Source organism: Oreochromis niloticus, linkage group LG20 (genome assembly GCF_001858045.2).
Source record: "Oreochromis niloticus isolate F11D_XX linkage group LG20, O_niloticus_UMD_NMBU, whole genome shotgun sequence".
Lineage (NCBI taxonomy): Eukaryota > Metazoa > Chordata > Actinopteri > Cichliformes > Cichlidae > Oreochromis > Oreochromis niloticus.
Genome location: NC_031984.2, coordinates 34,746,555 through 34,759,564, shown reverse-complemented (window position 1 = coordinate 34,759,564; position 13,010 = coordinate 34,746,555). Strand labels below are relative to the sequence as shown.

Below are 13,010 nucleotides of genomic sequence, written 5' to 3'. Positions count from 1 at the left end.
TAGAGGGGGATACACAGGCATGGGAAGACACAGAACAGAGGGAGCACAGAATAAACACTGGGAAGCCAAATAACAAAACCCAAAAATCAGAACTCAGGAAGTACCACAAAACTAGGGAGCTAGAAACACTAGGACAGAAGCCAAAACACAAACAGTCACAATCCCTGATGAAAACAGTACAAAAACCAAAAACACTGGGTCACCGAACCAGGACCATAACAGTACCCCCGCTCCAAGGGCTGGCTCCAGACAACCCCAAACATGAAAACCAAAAAATATACTATATAAGATACTATAAGATACTATTTTGACTTAAATAACGCCCCGCAATGGTCAGAGATGGAAAGTATTAATTTACATTCACCTTTACCTTTATATTTTTTCTCAGACACAGCAATAAACTTGATTAAAAAGGCAAAAAATCCAATGGTAAAGAACATGGTCAAAGTGTTGTATGATGTAAAAAGATATATGAAGGAACCTGTTGTATTGTCACAGTTTACACCGATGTGGGGAAACCAGGATTTCAGACCAGGAAGAGAGGATAAAGTTTTTAGACAATGGTCGATTAAAGGACTCCAAAAAATCCAAGATTTGTATGCAACAGATTCTCAAGATATGATGTCCTTCGATATGCTTAGACATAAATATAATGTAGATAGAAAGCAATTTTTCAAATATCTTCAAATTAGAAGTTGCATTCGAGCAAATCAAAATAATACCTGCACCAAACCACCAAAATCAGAATTGGAAGACATAATTAGCAAAAGCAGTTCAAAAAAAGGGGCAATATCAGAAATATATAAATTAATTAGGTCCAAAACATCTGAAAATTCGTTAGGAAGGTTGAACGCCTGGAAAAATGATTTTAAAAAGGACATATCCAAGGAACAATGGGAATTGGTTTGCACAAAAGCTCATAAACAAACAATTAATTCTAGACTAAGGTTGTTGCAATACAAATGGTTAATGCGAATACATATTACTCCGGAAAAATTAAATAAGTACAACTCTAATATTCCAGACACTTGTAATAAATGTAATGAAGATAAAGGTAATTTTTGGCATTGTATTTGGGATTGCAGGAAGATAGGATCCTTCTGGGTTGCAGTAACACAAACTATGAAACAAATATTATCCAAAGAGGTTGTTTTGGATCCTGGCTTCCTTATTTTGGGATTGTACCCAGAAAACATGAGGTACACAAAAAGTGACAGAATGTTTATCGATATGGGTTTGTTACAAGCAAAAAGATTAATTGCACTAAAATGGAAAAAAACAAGGGAACCGAGTATCACACAGTGGATAAAACAAATGATGGTGGCTTTGCCATTGGAGCAGATAACATGTATACTGAAAAGGAAATTGGATGTTTTTGAGAAGGTATGGAGACCATTTGTGAACTTTGTAGAAGGATTTGTATTAACTGAGGAGGACGAGGACTGAGGACAATGACATTTGATTTGGGATAATGACAAATTTAGGCCTTTAATGGAGTGATAAATCTGACGACTTTTTTGTTTTCTTTTTGCTGTCTGAGAGGAGTGTATGTTCATGTAGTATTTAGAGTGTTGGACTGTTTGCAAGTCACTAAAATGTAAAAATAATAAAGATATTGTTGGAAAACCAAAAAAAACGGCGTGGAAACAGTTCTGGGGGCTGACCGTGCGGACGGCACCGGCTGCGGCATGGTAACAGTTCTAGGGGCCGACCCTGCGGACGGCACTGGCGGCGGCATGGAAACAGTTCTGGGGGCCACCCTCGACGGCGGTGACATCCAGCTAGTGGCCCGGAAAGTGGCCGGCGATGTCGAGGTGCAGAACGTGGACCGGACGGCGGCGTGGAAAGTGTTTCAGTTTCAGTTTCAGTTTTATTTGTCATATGCAAGTTAGCACAGGGTCAACATCGCAATGAAATGTGTTTGACGAGCAGCGGTCTCTCAGCAGCATGATACAGTAGGAAAAAATATAATAAAATATAATATAATAAAATAAAATAACAAATAGAAAAATAGTAAAGAACAAAATATTAGAGAGACATGGTAAAAGAGAAAAGATGACTAAATATATATGTATCTATAAATATAAATATATGTACACTAGTGATTAAATAAGAAAATCTTGAAAAGAAATATGACGGGAGGGCAGATGGGATATTGCACAGGAATGAGCAGCAGAAATTTACAGTATTGCACTTTTTAAATATAAATTACAATAACAATAAAGTGAAGTGACCAGTGCAGATTAATCAGAGTACTTGTGAAGCTGCAGGGTAGCTTCTGAGTCCTGTGTTGTGTGTGTTTAAGTGTTGTGGTTGAGGTGTCGTATGGCTTGATGGTAGAAACTGTTTTTAAGTCTTGTAGTCTGAGCAGAACCAGACGAGGCAGGACCAGACGAGGCAGCTGCAGAACCTGACGAAGCAGGACCAGACAAGGCAGCTGCGGAACCAGACAAGGCAGGACCAGCTGCGGGCAACAACGTGGAAGCCAGAGGCGGAAGCGCTGCAGGCATAGGCCGGACGGGCCCTCGGGCCCTCCAGCAGAGGCAGACGAAGGCTGAAGCGGTCCCTCGTACCCTCCAGCGAAGACATACGAAGGCCGGATGTGCCCCTCGGACCCTCCAGCGAAGACAGACGAAGGCTGGACGGGCCTCTCAGACCCTCCAGCTGACGAGGCATGAGGCTGGATGGGCTCCTCGGGCCCTCCAGCTGATGAAGCATGAGGCTGGATGGGTTCCTCGGGCCCTCCAGCTGACAAGGCAGAAGGCTCAAGCGGTCCCTCGGACCCTCCAGCAGAGACAGACAAAGGTTGGACAGGCCTCTCGGGCCCGCCGGCGGAGATTAACACAAAGTCAGCAGGCATGGAGTCCTCTGGCAGACACAAAGGTGGCTGGAGCTGCGCTGGGCACTGGGTCGTCCCAGGCAGCACTAACAAGGTGCAGTTCTCAATAGGCTCCTTAGCCTCCAGGGATCCAGAATGAGCTAAGGGCTGAACCCCAGCCTCTGGGGAGGCCCTGGAGGGAGTTACTGTCTCTAAGGTAGCCAGTTCATAAGAAACACCTAGTGTTAGAGTGATATTTTCTCCCTGCACAGAAGGGATGGGTGAGAATGATGGCAGAAAGGGTGGCCGAGCTGCGGACTGAACAGCAGACTCAGCTAGTGGCAATATAGGAGACTGAGCTACAGGTAGCGGGGCTAAAGACTGAGCTGCTACGGGGGACTGAACTAGTAGCTGCTGAGCTGCTATGGGGAACTGAACTAGTAGCTGCTGAGCTGCTACGGGGAACTGAACTAGTGGCTGCTGAGCTGCAGGAGACTGAACTATTCTCGGTGCAAGAGACTGCGCTCGGAACTGAACAGGTAATTGAGCTATGGATTGCACAAGTGGCCGAACTAAAGGTTGAGCTGCAGACTGGGCTAGTGGTAAATTGTAAATGGACTGATTCTTATATAGCGCTTTTCTATTCTCCCGGAGTACTCAAAGCGCTCTATACAACATGCCTCATTCACCCATTCACACCCACTCATACAAGCACTTCTAAACTCAAGTGCAACGTAAACTACATTCATACACATTCATACTCCGATGAACACATCGGAGGGCAATTTGGGGTTAGTATCTTGCCCAAGGATACTTGGCATGCAGACTGGGGAAGCCAAGGATCGAACCACCAACCTTCCGATCAGTAGCTGATCTGCTCTACCACCTGTGGCTGTGGCTCCTATATTGGCTCAGTGGCAATATAGGAGGCTGAATAGCAGACTGGGTTAATGGCTGAAGTGATAGCTGAGGTGAAAATGGAGCTAGGAGTGGAGTAGATGACTGAGCAGCGGGAAACACTAGAGACTGAGCTAGAGCTAGTGGGGACACTGGAGACTGAACTGCTACAGGGGACCGAACCGGAGACTGAACTGCTACAGGGGACCGAACCGGAGACTGAACTGCTACAGCGGACTGAACTGAGGGCGACTGCACAGCGGACCGAACTGAGGGCGACTGCACAGCGGACTGAACTGAGGGAGACTGAGCTAATGCCTGAGCTGGTGGCAGCAGTGATGATTGTGGTGGAGTGGCTGACTGGGCTAGCGACATAACTTCAGGCGGTGCTGGTGGTGGTTGTAGTGGACGAGAGGCTGAAACACTGATAGGCAGAGGAGCAGGCTCAACAACAACAGTTTGTGTGACACTAGTTTCAGGTATAGAACCTGCAGGTGAGAAAGAGTTCTCAGTCTTTAAACTATCAGTTTCAGTTATTATAACTCCCGGCTCAGAAGCAGCAGAGAGGACACAGTCACTGGAAGTTAAAGTTGCCACAGAAAAGGCAGTCCTTGTAATATCCATTGCAAAAGCAGAAAAATTAATGTCATTATTATCGTTATCTACCACGCAGAGTACAGCCTCAGAATAAACAGTCTCACAGTCTGAAACAGAAATATTGTCCTTGTTACTCACCAAAGCCGGCCGCTTAGAAATCCCAGGGTCCGACTGTGGCGGGGGGGCGTCGTCGGCGTAACCGTCCTTTCTTTTTCCGAGACGGCTCAAACGGGCCAAGCGGATCATCCCCCCGCTGTCACTCCTTAGTGGTAACTTGGCTCCTTGAAGTTCTGTGCTTATTCTAGTATTCGTTAACCCGTGTTAATCCTACGTCTGTGTACTCAGGTCACCATCCGGCATTTGAAGCCTGCCACCTGCCTATTTGTATGCCAGAGAATACCTTCAGTCTCCATCTTTGCCTCCTCGGATTTTCTCCCATGGACACCCACCCCTCCAAGACCCACGGTCTGACTCTGACTGTAAGCCTAAATATTCTAACCCTTGCCTAGTTGTGACTCTCCGTTCTCGTAATTGTTTCCCCTTTCTGTTGCAGCTTCCCATGGTTCCAATTACAGCTTCCCATGGCATTTCTGTTCCCGATTTCCTTGGCTTTAAGTTAGATTTTCGTATTCCCTGGTTGTTCCTGATCTTTTCTGTTAAACCAATAAACCTGTACGTAATTCCAGAAGATTTGTATTGAGTCTGCTTTTGGGTCTCCACTGCATGCGTGAATCTTGGCTCATGACACAAAGATCATTTGAACCCACATGAGTAGATCTCTTTGGGCCATATGAAGTAAATATGTATGTTTCATATATATGAAGTAAGGCTTTCCTTCCAAAGACACCATAAAAAGCATTGAATACATGAAAAATCTAATGCAAGTTCTTCAGCTTGTGATGGGAGCTGAAAGAAATTATTATTGCAAGCAGATGGCTTTTGTATATGAATTCCAATATTAGTGATCATGAGTACTCCTGAATGTGTGCCTTCCCATGTTGCATTGCTAGAGGAAACAAGAAGTCCTGGGGGTCACTTTAAAACCCCCATGACACGTTCAGTATCCAGGTTACTAGAGCACCACCTCTAATTTAATTACTCCCCTTGGTCTGTCAGGCCTACTGTCTGTGCTGGCTGCTGCCCTGCAGTACATTACACATTCACAGAGATCCACTGGGGGAAAAGGCACGCATGAAAAAAAATACTTGTGAGAAATAAAGCACACAAGCATGACTATGCGCGCACACACACACCACCACACAAACAGCAGCACAGTGCCTTGTGAGCAGGTGAGAGCTGTGCAGATGCTCTTTAGTTGACAGGAAAAATAAACCCTTAATTACCACCCAGTCTGGCCCTCTTTTCCTCTCCTTCCCCCTCATCCTCCACTCCTCTGTCCCACTGCAGTGCGGTTGCGGCGCTTGCCTCAAGGCTGGTTATTGCGGTGCTGAGCTCCTCTGAGACTCTTCCCTTGTTATTATCCTTAAACAAGCAATTACAGCTGAGTTCCAGAGTGGAGCAAAATAGAGTGGCACACCCACAGAAAATCTCTGGGTTTCTCAGACAAATGAATAGCAAAGCTCTCCTGGGCAATTTTGTTTCTGGAATAGTGCTGTGATGATGGAAGAAATGTTAGAGTGAGCATGAAAAACCAGCAAGTGGGAGAAAAGAAAGCAAAGTTTAAATAGCAGCAACAAAAACAACACAAGCACAGTGGTTATGTTTGACACTAGAAAGTTCCGAAATATGTTTTACTATTTTTGCACAGGCATAGCAATGTTTTTTTTTTTTATTTTGTCTGGGTTATTAGCAGGCAAAGGCCTCAGGAGGGCCAGCTACATTTCAGATACTTGTTTACTTCTGCGTACATTTGGGTCTACAACAGGGGTGTCAAACTTATTGTTAGGATGCCTGGGTCAGCCCAGAGGTTTTGAGTTTATTATATTATTTATCATTTCTAGTCTTTGGTTTCTTTGTTGAAGTTCTGTCTGATGGTTTATGTCTCTGTGTTATCCTTAGTTGCTGTCTCCCCTGTCGGCTATATCCCCGTGTCCAGTCAGTGTCTGTGTCTGCCCTGTTCCCACCTCTCTGTTCCCTCTGTAGTGCTTGCCTGTGAGTCTGTGTCTGTAAGTTCAGTCTGTGTTACTTCCTGTTTTACTTTGAAGGTCCGGGTCTCATGTGAATGTGTCCTGCTTTGCTTCCTTGTCTCGTTAGTTCTGATTTCTCCCAGCTGTGCCCTCCTTCTGTGTCTCATTCCCCTTGTTACTTCCCAGTGTACTTAAACCCTGTGTTTCTTTGAGTCAGTCTCGCGTCGTCCTTCATGCTGTGTGGGTCTCCCTGTGTTTCCCGCAGTGTTGGGTAAGTTACTTTAAATTAGTAACTTAGTTACATTACTAGTTACTTCTCTAAAAAAGTAACTCAGTTACTTCAAGTTACTCGTTACTTTCAAAGTAACTAGTTACTAGGGAAAGTAACTTTGGTTTTACTCAGAATTCTCTTGTTAATGTGTTGCTTCTGTAACTGGATACCCAGCCAGACTGCCAGTCTTCTAGCTTGCTTACTTGCCACAAGTGCACTGTGCCACCTACCAATAGAAAGGAAAAAATAATGTGCACATTTCCACGAGAGAAATCCCACGCCTGGACCGTCGTTGACCGCCGCCATGATTCTAGCCTGCTTTTTACATCCAACACAAAAACTGCAGTCGTGGTGCTTTCGATTGTACTCAGAACTTGGAAATTCTGCCTTCTGAATAGGAAGATGTAGGTAACACCAGACTGCAGATGAGCTGCATACAGGGCTGGACTAGGACAAAACAATCGTCCCGGGCATTTTGACTAGAGACCGGCCCACCATTATAGGAAAAATCATAAAGCCTTTGAATGAAAATAAACACTGTTGTGACAGTGATGTACACTGTTCTGATGGTATATATGTATCAATCTATCAATTGTTTGTTGTAAGACTCAGATAATTATTTTTTTAAAGCGAGACATTTTAAATGAGAATAATAAAGAAAAGTATTTCTTTGTGCCCCCCTTTCCCTGTTAATGCCCTACCTGGCCCCCTGGCAACACTTTGCTAGACCCGCCCCTGCACAGTTACCAGCTGTCAGCTACTTAGAAAAGGATCCTGGTGTTATTTGTCTCTCAGAAACAGTTCATAACTTCCCTTCAACTCATCCATGTCACCTAAAAGGTAAACCTGTTTCTCCATCACCTGTTCAGCTCTGATGATTCAGTAAGGACATCTCCTGGTTTCATCTGCATGTTTCCCTCTCACCAGATAACCAAACCGATATCATGACCAGCAGCTTTACAGCTGTGGCTCCAGCAAACATCAGCTGATACTAGAAATTAATATTAAATAAATTCTAACAACAGCTGATCAAGCTTAAACGTGCTGCTGTTGTTTAACGCGACATCCGCTGGTTTCCTCTTTCTGGCGCAAAGTGGGCGATAAATAAACAAGAGACAAAAGCCGATCAGCTGATCATTGATCAGTTTCGTGATTGAAGTAGAAACGGGAGAGAATGAGAGAAGAAGAGGCAGCTATGCAGCTCCAGCTTTGTGTCTTTTTCATTGTAGCTGAAGTCCGGGACAAACTGTGTTCCTTTTCACCTCAGTACGAAACGCGTAATATTTTCTCTGAATACCAGACGATTCTGTTTTTTACGGGACGGTTGGCAACTCTAATAATTAACCGTATGAACAAAATAAAGTTCAACATCAGTAACATAGCACCCACCCAGCTGTATAGAAACTCCGTCATGCTAGCTAGCACGCAGTACGAAAATGTCAGCATACCGAAAATAAACTCCACCTAAACTTGGTTTATATCTGACCCAGATAGACTGCAGGTCATAACTTCTTACCTGAAGTTCAGTTCACCTGACACGCGGACCGGCGGCCGCTTCGGGTCTCTCCTCTTGCCTCCCTTTTCCTTCATCCACCTGCTGGCTTCCACCACTTGCTAATGTTATTGAATCTGTGGTAGCTCCGCGATATCCACCACACGAAGTAACGAGTAACGAGCCTATCTAAATCCCAGTAACGAGTAACGCGTTCCTGGTTTTGGCATAATAACTAGTTACCGTACTCGTTACCACAATAATAACGTAGTTACTGTAACGCGTTACTTAATAACGCGTTAGTCCCAACACTGGTTTCCCGTGAGTTTATGTTGTTTCCCAGTTTAGTTGAGTTTGCTTTGTATGCTCGTTGTCCCGTGCCAGCAAATAAAGCTGAGTATTTTGAGTCTGAGTCCTGCATTTTGGGTCCACCACTCCTGCTTGGCTGCCTGCCACACAGCCAACCGTAACACTTATGGCTTGCCAGATGTGGCCCATGATACAATTATATCCGGCCTGCAAGATAATTTCGAGGCGATTGTGGCTCAAGAGTTGGGAGCTCGCCTTGTAATCGGAAGGTTGCCGGTTCGAGCCCCGGCTCGGACAGTCTCGGTCGTTGTGTCCTTGGGCAAGATACTTCACCTGCTGCCTACTGGTGGTGGTCAGAGGGCCCGGTGGCGCCAGTGTCCAGCAGCCTCGCCTCTGTCAGTGCGCCCCAGGGTGGCTGTGGCTACAATGTAGCTTGCCATCACCAGTGTGTGAATGTGTGGATGACTGGTTGTGTAAAGCGCTTTGGGGTCCTTAGGGACTAGAAAAGCGCTATACAAATACAGGCCATTTACCATAATTTCATCAATTATTAATGGCCTGTTGCTATGTGGGATCCGAGTCTTCAGCCATGCTGAGAATCCATTGTGTGAAAGAAGGAAGGGGGCACTTGCTCCAAAGACAGCAAGTGTAGTGGTACAGGCCAGCTACACCGAGAGACAGAAGGCTGAATATATAAATGGCACAGCCGGGAGGCCAGACCAGGTACAAGGACTCAAATGCAGACACAGACTGAGGCACAGATTGATGTGAAAGCAGTGCTTTGTTTACAAAGTGGACCAAACTTTAAGGTGTCGACTATGAACTGTGAACTATAAGGCAAAACCTGAAAAGTTCAAACGTGAAGCCTAATCTGTGAACTAGAGTTTAATTCAAAAGTCCATGAAGCAGCTCCAAGGAGGGGAAGGGGCTGCGGCATGGGTGGAGGCGTGCAGAGTCGCTGTAATGAAAAGGAGACAGGGAGTCAGCTGGGTTCCACTGATTAATGGTAAGTATGATTGGAAATGTTGCTAATGGCTCACATGTTGCAGGCGGAGAACGATGTGGAAGGAGGGCAGTCCAAAAGGTGAGGTTCCAATCCAGGGTGAGTCCAAAATGTACAAATCAGGAATCCGTGGCAGGGAGGCAAAAGGAGGTAAATCGCTGGTTTTTGACAGTAAATGGAGGGAGAGCACTTGTAAGTGGCAACTTCTGGAAGAGAAAAATTTAAGCCTCAATTATACTTCCTGCATTTGCAATCCGCCAAGGTCCAAGTGTTGTAACTTTTGTTATCAGATGATTAACCTGCCTGCCTGTTTTTTTTTTTTTTTTTTTTTGAGACTGTGCAGATTTGTCCACAATTTATTTTACAATGTACCAACTATGCATGTATCCACTTCAAGAAGCAGGAATGACTACTAAGTCATCGGGTCCATGTCCGCAATAGATGCCAAAGAAGTGCCGTATACTCTTTGGCCACAAGACAAGTAGAAAGAGAGTGAATTTATATTACACCAATTTTAAAATCCCATACTACATACAAAGCAGGAATCAACATGTTTTAAACCCTGTGTCTGACTGAGAGGTCGAGAGGTGGAGAGCGGGTTGTTAATCAGTTTCAGCTACTTTGTATTAATAAAATGAAAAGCTGGTTCACTAAAGGGATACCAGGATCCTATAGAGGTTATATAGAGAACTCCTCTGGAATGGCAGTTAAATACATGCCATTGCCAGGTTTGATGCATTTCCCAGCATGTTCTCAAGAGCATGCAAATATTTTGAGAGACAGGCAGCTACTGTAGGAGAATTGGATAGGGCCATAATATAGTGGTATATCTCTCAAATGTGCACTTTAAAGCAGATAACTCGTAAGCTGGAGAGGAAATGGCGTGTCACAAATTTAGAAGATCATCATTTAGCCTGGAGAAATAGTTTGCTGCTTTATAAGAAAGCCCTCCGCAAAGCCAGAACATCTTACTATTCGTCACTGATTGAAGAAAATAAGAACAACCCCAGGTTTCTCTTCAGCACTGTAGCCAGGCTGACAAACAGTCAGAGCTCTACTGAGCCAACCATCCCTTTAACGTTAACTAGTAATGACTTCATGAACTTCTTCACAAATAAAATTTTAACCATCCATCCGCTTATCCTTTTCAGGGTTGCGGGGGGCACTGGAGCCTATCCCAGCTGTCATAGGGCGAGAGGCGGGGTACACCCTGGACAGGTCGCCAGTCTGTCGCAGGGCCAACACACACGGACAGACAACATTCACTCGCACATTCACACCTAGTGACAATTTCGATTATCCAATTAACCTATCCCCACAAGCTGCATGTCTTTGGACGGTGGGAGGAAGCCGGAGTACCCGGAGGGAACCCACGCAAACACGGGGAGAACATGCAAACTCCACACAGAAAGACCCCGGCCTGATGGTGGAATTGAACTCAGGGCCTTCTTGCTGTGCGGCAACAGTGCTAACCACCGTACCACCGTGCTGCCTTGATCATCTCACGGATGTAACATTATCTACAGCTACTTTTAGTACCATTGATATTCATTTACTCTTTTTCTCCAATTGATCTTTCTGAGTTAACTTCAATAATTAATTCCTCCAAACCATCAACGTGTCTTTTAGACCCCATTCCTACAAAACTGCTCAAAGAAGTTAGCAGGTACTGCTTACAAAAACAACCCCCTAGACATGATTAGCAACAGGTAATCAACCCAGGTGTATAGAGCTGAAGGGCAGAGGCAGGAGCTGCCCCTGCAACACAAGCTGTGGTTACCTCATTCACACAAACACATACACAGACAGACAGAAAATTGGCAAGCCAGCACAGGAGGACTCGAGGACCATTACATTTGAGGCCTCTGACACTCACAAATGCCTCTCCTGAATTCTGACAGGCATTGTGCAACAGGAGATGCAGAGGGGATGGGGATCCTTCCTCGAAATGGTCAACCCACAAGTGTCTGTGCAAGGATGGGACGTGACAGTCCTGACCTTGCAGACACCAGCATTCCCCTGGCAGGATCTAGCAGTAGCCACACAAACGCAAGCTAATTTGATATGCATGCTTTATGACGTGTGGGTTTGTGTCAATGTGACAATCACTTTACAGAACAAAATATAGAAGTACAGCGACATAACTGAAACCAGAAAATTCCATGTTTAGGGATTGCCTTGATGGCTGGGTCAGCAAACGAGTGGATAATCCCGGTCCACGACCACTGAGGAGTTCTAGTGATCTTTAAAGGAAAGAAATGATGTTACAGAGCCAAGACTGTTTGCCATCTTGTCCAAATGCAGACTATGACTATCACTGGATCAGTTTGTCCTACATTGCTTTAAGTTAGTTGGGAAACAAGGAAAACTTTTTAGTTTCCCTTAATTTTCCTTGTATAGGGTAGGATGTATAAATCTCCCACCCAGCTACCCAGGAGTAGTTGTTCATGGTAAAGAGAGGTCTGTGGTCTGACTATTTTAAGGAACTTTAAGGTGCAATTTAGCCTTCACTTATCTCAGGGTTGTTTTTTATGGAACGCCAGGACTGCCATAATGAATTAAATACACCATTAAATAATTATTTAAATGTGGCAATAATTAATTAAAATTGGAAATAATTAATTTTTTTTACACAATTAATTATTGACACATTTAACTAATTATTTATTTATTTCACATTTTAATTAATTATTGCCACATTTAAATAATTATTTAATGGTGTATTTAATTAATTCATTTTGGCACAGTTAACAGACCATCCGTATTGAAAGGTAAAAGGAGCTGTTCTTAAAAAAGAAAAATCCCACCTGCTACTGTGGAGGAGTTGTCACTGCTATTGGATACTTTGCTGGAACACAGTAAAGCTGTGGGTGATCCATAATGTTTTATCTAGGGGTCTAGATTTATGCCTGTAGTGCACTGCCATGTAAATAATTTGCATTTACTGAATATGTACTGACTGAGTACCACTGTTCAAAAGTTGAATAAAGAAACAAACTAATTTTTGCCTCTTTTTTTTTTTATTTATTAAAACCACTTTGTAACTGATGTGATGTTCTATAATGTAGAATCCATGACATTTATAGTTTATAAAAGACAAAATGTTTACTCAAAATCATGACAATGTTTACATGATATCACCCACTACTAACATTACTTTATTTACTGTATCTTTTGAAAAATTACCGCTATTTATACAGCAAAAGACTTAAGAATATTTAACAGGAGCAAGTTTCATTTTTCCCTGGTTTTACTACCACACTGTTCACCAAACGCAGCAAACCTTCACCATCTTATCCAGAAGGGTCACCTCTTCACCCTCACATGGAAGAAGTAATCCCATTGGCATGGTGGTATGTTTGAAGCAGGTCCCTTGTGTAGCGCTGGAACCCAGTCACGATGTGTTTCATCCATTTCATAGGCTGGTTTGCTGCAATAACGTCAAATAATTAGCAACTGTAAATAGAAGGTAGTTCTGCAAAATCACTCAGTAGGATGTTTGTTCTAATTTGCTATGACCTCAGAGCGCATCGAAA

At 43.9% G+C, this 13,010-nt stretch overlaps 1 long non-coding RNA gene across 2 annotated transcripts; it reads right to left on the bottom strand.

Annotated features, from left to right (window-relative positions):
* Positions 1 to 8,891: 8,891 nt before the first annotated feature.
* On the bottom strand, positions 8,892 to 12,820 carry LOC106098909 (uncharacterized). 2 transcript variants are annotated; one of them, XR_001225232.3, is made up of 3 exons: positions 12,764 to 12,820; positions 9,512 to 9,680; positions 8,892 to 9,429 (listed from the first exon to the last, which is right to left on the bottom strand). It is a non-coding gene; the product is annotated as an uncharacterized LOC106098909 (long non-coding RNA). The 2 variants fall into 2 exon arrangements; XR_001225233.3 differs by having other exon boundaries at positions 12,758 to 12,805.
* Between the last annotated feature and the right edge of the window lie 190 nt (positions 12,821 to 13,010).